The sequence below is a fragment of the Theropithecus gelada genome, chromosome 16, assembly GCF_003255815.1.
Source record: "Theropithecus gelada isolate Dixy chromosome 16, Tgel_1.0, whole genome shotgun sequence".
Classification (NCBI taxonomy): Eukaryota; Metazoa; Chordata; class Mammalia; order Primates; family Cercopithecidae; genus Theropithecus; species Theropithecus gelada.
In genome coordinates this window covers 74182404-74189996 of record NC_037684.1, presented here as the reverse complement: position 1 = coordinate 74189996, position 7593 = coordinate 74182404, and the positions used below count along the sequence as shown (strand labels likewise).

Below are 7593 nucleotides of genomic sequence, written 5' to 3'. Positions count from 1 at the left end.
TTTTTTTTTTTTTTGAGACGGAGTCTCGCTCTGTCGCCCAGGCTGGAGTGCACTGGCCGGATCTCAGCTCACTGCAAGCTCCGCCTCCCGGGTTCCCGCCATTCTCCTGCCTCAGCCTCTCAAGTAGCTGGGACCACAGGCGCCGCCACCTCGCCCGGCTAATTTTTTGTGTTTTTAGTAGAGACGGGGTTTCGCCGTGTTAGCCAGGATGGTCTCGATCTCCTGACCTTGTGATCCGCCCGTCTCGGCCTCCCAAAGTGCTGGGATTACAGGCTTGAGCCACCGCGCCCGGCCAGGAGTGTTATTCTTGGCCAGGATGGGAAACGGGTTGGAATCTTGGCGCCTATGCTCACTAGCCATGTGGTCTGTAGCAAGCCACATCCTCTCTCTGTGTCTTAACTTACCCATCTGTAAAATGGTGGCTCCTCATAACCCCCACCTCATAGGGCTGTTGTGAAGATTGCATGTACTGAAGACTCAAATTCTCGGTACACTGCCAGGCACGTAGGAAGAATGTTGTTTTATAGCCCCCATTTGGGAGTGGGTGGACAGGAGCACAGACTCTGGGCTCCAATCCCCAAACTGCCATCTACTAGTCCATTTGTGAGCTGGCTGGTAAATTCACCTCCCTGTGCCTCAATTTCTTCATCAGTAAAATGGGATAATAATGGTGCCTTCCTAGTTGGGTTGTTGTGAAGGGTAAATGAGATGCCACGTGAAAGTGCAGAGGAGAAGGGCTACCATAAGCGGTTCCATGTGGTTGCTGCTGTTATTATTGGGTACCTACTGCATGCTATGTGCCTGCATACAGGAGTTGACCTTTGAGGCCTGCTTGTTCATGGCTGTTTCACAGATGTCGAAGTGGAGGCTCAGCAGGGTTGGAGGTTACCGGAGTCTCCCAGCTGGTAAGGGCGGTGTCGGGACTGGAACCCCAGCCAGGCTGACTCAGACATCACTGGGGCCTGCGCCTAGCAGGGCAGCTGTGACTCAAGTTTGCAGGAAGAGGAGGAGGAGGGTGGGGTAAATGGGTGCTTGAGGGAAGCCACGACCTCTATTCCCTCAGAAATGGAAGTGTTTGGTGAGGTTTGAGGTGTCTTGAGCCGAAGAGCAGCCAGTGACAGGCCTGGGGATCGTCTGACACAGCCCACTTGACAAGGCCTTGGAAACTTTTGGTCTCTGCAGTAGCAACTGGATTTCAGCCTGGGCTTCGAACGCCTCAGCCTGGGTACAGATGTGACTTGGGTACAGTCCTTCCCTGGCAGTGGAGGGGATGCCCAGGCTGGCACAGGAGTGTCGGGTCCTCTCTGACTCTACCCCAATCTGCTGTGTGATTTTGGGCCCAGGCAGGGACCCCTCTGGGCTCTGTTACTGGAGAAAAGATAAGTGGCTGGGACAGGTGGGTCCCCAGCCCTCCTTGCCTGGAGGTCTGTGAGTTGGAGGGCTCTGGGGTAAAGCCAGAGCCAAGCCAGGGGAGAGCCTAGGCCACCTGGGCTCATGTCTGGTGAACAGGGTACCCTCTAGCCAAAGCAGGGGCAAGACAAGGCACATGTCCCTCATATGGGAGCTGGGGCTGACCCCCTCTCCCAGCCCTGCACACCTCAAGCACATGGCCTTGGCCCATCTGCCCTGTGGGTGGACACTTTCCAGCCCTGGGTCCTGGACTCCACCAATCAGCAGGAACCTAGACTCCTGAGGGGTGCAGCCTGGATGGGAGGTCAGGGAACTGGGTTCCTGAGCACATCTCTGGGCCATTCTTCTCTCCATTGGTTTCTCAAATGTGGACTGAGCACACACTGTGAGTCAGGCCTGAGCGAGGTTCTAGGGATGCTACTGTCAACAAGACAGATGAAGGTTCCTGCCCTCATGGAGGGGAGGGAGACAATAAGCAAATAAATAAATTCATGATGTAATGTCAGCCAGGGAGCGATGCTGCTAAGCAGGGCGGGGGTGGGGAGTGACGCAGGCTGGTGTTGAGGAGGCACCGTTGTAGTGGTCAGGAAGACTGCTCCAAGAGGCAGACTGAGGGAAGGAGGAGGGACATCTAGATGTCTGAGGGAAGGGCCATTTAGGCAGAGGGAACAGCACAGGGCTCAGTGTGTGTGTGGAGGGGTGAGGTTGGAGGGGGCTCCGTGTGCAAGGGTGCCAGTGGGGAAGGGGGGCAGGCTGTGAGTGGACAGAGCTATAGACTTCATTCTAACTGCGACACAAAGGACTTGCAGGGTTTGGGAGGGGGACATGATCTCATTTGGTCTTTCCAATAACCCCCTGCCAGAAAGAGACAGAGCTCCAAATTGCAGTGAGGAAGCTGAGGCTCAGAGGACATCCCAGCACATATCTAGGGTGTCATATCATCATTGGAGGAGCTGGGACTCAAACCCAACTCTGGAAACTGTTTTGTCCTCAGCTCCGTGATAACATTGTGTGAGGTGTTGGGTGCAGCTCCCAACTCCTCCCTGCCCAACCACCACGCTCTGTTAGCCTGTGGTCTACAGAGTGACTTCCATCAGGGATGCCTTGCCTTCTTCTTCTTCTTTTTTTTTTTTTTTGAGACAAGGTGTTTCTCCATTGCCCAGGCTGAAGTGCAGCGGTGCGATGATAACTCACTGCAGCCTCAACCTCCTGGGCTTAACTGATCCTCCCACCTCAGCCTCTCAAGTAGCTGAGGTTACAGATGCACACGAACACGTCTGGCTAATTAAAGAACAATTTTTTTCTTTTTTTGTAGAGATGGGATCTCATTGGGTTGCCCAGGCTGGTCTGAAACTCCTGCCCTCAAGTGATCCCCCCATCTCAGACTCCCCAAGTGCTAAGATTGACCCACTACTCCCATCTGGGATGCCTTATCTTTTATCCCTTTACTCTACAAATATGTGCGTAGGCTTTGCTGTCTGTGGCCAGAACCTTGCAGGGGTGAGAGACACAGGGAAATGAGAGCTGGTCCCAGCCCTCCCTTAGAAAGCTGCTGGACCACAGGGTGGCAAAACAAGTTGTCTGTCACATCTGGGAGCAGATGCTATGAGGATAAGCAGCCAGAGAAGACCCCTGACTTGATCTGTGGCCATCAGAGAAGGCACCCAAGGCAGGATGCCTCCCTGAATCCTAAAGCCAATTAGCAGTCAGCCAGGAGAGCTGCTAGAGGGTGTCTATGGGGGAGTGGAGAGGATGTTCCAGGCAGAGGGAACAGCAGACTGGAAGGCTCAGAGGTGAGTGTGAGCAGGCAGTCTCAGGGACCCCAGGCAGTTGGTGAGGATGCAGTGCTCAGGGGAGGTGTGCCGACAGGTGAGCTGTCAGGGTCAGGTCGCTGGGGGCTGGCTTGTCCTTTCCGCCATTGTCTGAGTAAGTGGGTGACTGGTATCTAGTGGCCCAGATGAAGATAATGGAGATACAATTGTGTTCTTCTTTCTGCTCAGTGCCTCTCATTTAAGCACATTTGCAAAAATTAATAATAGCATATGCTTTTACATCCTCCACTTAAATTTCCTTTGGAGTAAAGAAAGTAATGGAGGGAAAGGAAGAACAGCAGGAAGGAGTGAGAGAGGGAGAGAGGGAGGGGAGAAAGAAACAAAAGAAGGAAAATAATTCAGGGGAAAAAATTGTCCTTTTCTGGGCTAAGATAGCCCCAGTCTTTGCATTTTCTCACCCACTGAGTCACCAGCCTCCTGTCCTCTTTCAGGACTGTAGATCTTGGCCTCTTACCTACTGTGTCTGCGTCAACCTCCCTCACAGCCTGATGGCCCCTGCGGCAGCCCCACCCCAGTTGTAGGGGCTAAGAAAACTACGGTTGCATGAAAGAGCAGAAGTGAGTGGGAGGCAGAAGTGGCAGGGAGGACCTGTCTGGAGAGGTGTTCCGAGATCTCTAGACCAACCAGTGGATCCTGATGCCTCACATGGTCAGCCTTGTCTAGAGCCCCTTCCAGCATGGAGGCCAGCCCTCCTGGCATTCTTCTAATGACACTGAGCTATGAGTTATGTGTGCCAAGTCTGTGCTGGGTTTTGTACCAAGTGCTGTCCATTCATCAGTTCAGGGTAGTGAAGCAGGTAGCTCCAGGCTCAGAGAGGAACAGGGACTTGTCTCAGGTTACACAGCTGGAAAGTGGCTGAGTCTGGATTCAAACCCAGACTTCCTTGTCTCTAGGACCTGTATTTTCAACCACTGCCTATGCCTCTATAAGGAGCCAGCTTATGGCTACGTTCACACAAAGAGAAAAACATCCAAATGGGAAGGCTGGAGAATTCAAACAATCTTCCCACACGTCAGACAGTCCTGTTTCCCTCTCCCTTCATAGAAAGTCCTGGATTATATTGAAACAGGGTCTTTCTCTGTTACTCAGGCTGGAGTGCAGTGGTGTGATCACAGCTTACTGCAGCCTTGATGTCCCTGTCTCCCTGATCTCAGGCGATCCTCCCACCTCAGCCTCCTGAGTAACTGTGACTATCCCTAGTAGCTGAGACTACAGGTGTGCACCATGCCATCACCCCTCACTAATTATTTTATTTTTTGTAAAGATAGGTTTTTTTTCGCTATGTTACTCTGGCTGGTCTTGAACTCCCAGGCTTGAGTGATCCACCGACTCCCGAAGTGTTGGGATTACAGGCATGAGCCACTGCACCTGGCCTGACATCTCAGTCTTGATTTGTAGTTTTTGCCCAAAATGATCGAGTGTAATGAAGGCCAGAAGTGGTCAGGGGGCAGGGACAGTCCCCAGCATGGTGGCAAGTCTTCTTTCTGCAACATTTTTGGAATACAAGCATGCTATTCCACACAAAACATGATTGGGAGGGCACTGGATGAATACAACTAAGATTTAAGCATTATTTCAACAAATATATACACAGAGCTAAATCAGTATCAGGAAGTAGTGGAGAAGCACTCAGAATAGGTACAGATCTCCACAGCTGTAAGAGTCTTGTTACTTTTTTTTTTTTTTTTTGAGACGGATTCTTGCTCTATTACCTAGGCTGGAGCGCAGTGGTACGATCTCGGCTTGCTGTAACCTCCGCCTCCCAGGTTCAAGTGATTCTCCTGCCTCAGCCCCCCAAGTAGCTTGCATTAAGGAGCATGTACACAAAGCAAGGGAAGGGTCCCTGAAGAGATCCCGGCCCATAGGATCAGTGTTTCATTCCCACATAATATAAAAAGCAGCCTGGGACAGGTGCCCACCACCACATCTGGCTAATTTTTGCATTTTTTAGTAGAGATGGGGTTTCACCAAATTGGCCAGGCTGGTCTCAAACTCCTGACCTGGTGATCCACCCGCCTTGGCCTCTCAAAGTGCTGGGATTACAGGTGTGAGCCACCGCACCCGGCCACATTCTTTTTTTTTGTTTTTTTTTTGAGACGGAGTCTCGTTCTGTTGCCCAGGCTGGAGTGCAGTGGCACGATCTCATCTTACTGCAATCTCGGGCTCCCGGGTACAAGCAATTCTCCTGCCTCAGCCTCCCGAGTAGCTGGGACTACAGGCGCCTGCCACCTCGCCCGGCTAGTTTTTTGTATTTTTTAGTAGAGACGGGGTTTCACTGTGTTAGCCAAGATGGTCTCGATCTCCTGACCTCATGATCCACCCGTCTCGGCCTCCCAAAGTGCTGGGATTACAGGCTTGAGCCACCGCGCCCGGCCTATTTGTATTTTTTTTAGTAGAGATGGGGTTTCACCATGTTGGTCAGGCTGGACTCAAACTCCTGACCTCATGATCCGCCCACCTCAGCTTCCCAAAATGCTGGGATTACAGGCATGAGCTACTGTGCTCGGTCAGCTGTTTATTGATTTTGAGTATGTTATTGATTTTGTGAATAGAGAAAGGATCATCGGGTATGGTTCTTTGATCTGGAGCAAAAGAAATGGATTCTGATTCACCAAAGGGGAAAAAAGAGCAGGGTAGATTTAGTGGAAAGAAGTAGCTCAGAGAATCAAAGGCAAGCCAGCACGGTGGCTCACATCTATAATCCCAAATACTTGGGAGGCTGAGGTGGGAGGATCACTTGAGCCCAGGAGTTTGAGGCTGCAGTGAGCCATGATCATGCCACGGCACTCCAGCCTGGGTAACAGAACAAGACTGTCTCAAAACAAATAAACAAAACAAAACAAAGGCCAGGCTTGGACAGGCCACCACTCAAGGTAGCTCCAGGATCTCAGAAATGAGAATTAACAGGCAAGTTTTTTGTTTGTTTTTTGAGGTGGAGTCTCACTCTGTCACCCAGGCTGGAGTATAGTGGTGCGATCTCGGCTCACTGCAACATCTGCCTCCCACATTCAATGGGTTCTCCTTCCTTAGCCTCCTGAGAAGCTGGGACTACAGGCGTGCACCACCATGCCCTGCTAATTTTTGTATTTTTAGTAGAGACAGGGTTTCACCATGTTTGCCAAGCTGGTCTTGAACTCCTGACCTCAGGTGATCCGCCTGCCTCAGCCTCCCAAAGTGCTGGGATTACAGGCATGAGTTACCCTGCCTGACCAACAGGCAAGTTTTTGAAGGCAACACTGCTGTGGGTGGTCCACAGGGTGGATAGATGCTGGGCAGTTAATTCAATGGAGGACCTCTCCAGGTGGCTAGGGTGTTGGCTGACAACATGCAAATCCCCAGAGCTCTCACCTGCGGCTGGCATGTGAAACCCCACTGAACATGAAGCAATTTTGTTCTTTAAATCCTACCTTTGGATCTGAGAACCAAATATAGGTTGAGATACCTGGCCTACCAGTAACCTTTAGTCTAGACTATGGAATTTCCCTTTTAGAAACTTACCCTGCAGATAAATTTGCGCAGGAATGCAAAAATGTATATGAGAAACAGAATGCAGGGTATAATGTACTTCATCTGCTGGGGACTGGTTAAATATAGGAAGGCTTTAAGAATGAGGTTGGAGGCCGGGCGTGGTGGCTCATGCCTGTAATTCCAGCACTTTGGGAGGCCGAGGTGGGCGGATCACGACATCAGGAGATTGAGACCATCCTGGCTAACACGGTGAAACCCCGTCTCTACTAAAAAAAAAAAAAAAAAAAAAAAAATACAAAAAATTAGCCGAGCGAGGTGGCAGATGCCTGTAGTCCCAGCTACTTGAGAGGCTGAGGCAGGAGAATGGCATGAACCTGGGAGGCTGAGGTTGCAGTGAGCTGAGATCACACCACTGCACTCCAGCCTGGGCAACACAGTGAGACTCCATCTCAAAAAAAAAGAATGAAGGTTGGGCGCAGGGGCTCATGCCTGTAATCCCAGCATTTTGGGAGACTGAGGTGGGCAGATCACCTGAGGTCAGGAGTTCGAGACCAGCATGGCCAATGTGGCGAAAACCCATCTCTACTAAAAATAAAAAAATTAGGGGCCAGGAGTGATGGCTCACGCCTGTAATCCCAGCACTTTGGGAGGCCGAGGTGGGTAGATCACTCGAGGTCAGGAGTTTGAGACCAGCCTGGCCAGCATGGTGAAACCCCATCTCCACTAAAAATACAAAAAAGTAGCTGGGCATGGTGGCACATGCCTGTAATCCCAATTACTTGGGAGGCTGAGGCAGGAGAATCGCTGAACCTGGGAGGGAGAGGTAGCAGTGAACCAAGGTCACACCACTACACTCCAGCCTAGGCAACATAGTGATACTCCA

The 7593-nt window shown here is 51.2% G+C and overlaps 1 pseudogene; it reads left to right on the top strand.

The window, feature by feature from the left end:
• The window catches only part of LOC112609110, a 6999-nt pseudogene extending 3210 nt beyond the window's left edge, over positions 1 to 3789 (top strand).
• The last annotated feature ends 3804 nt before the right edge of the window (positions 3790 to 7593 follow it).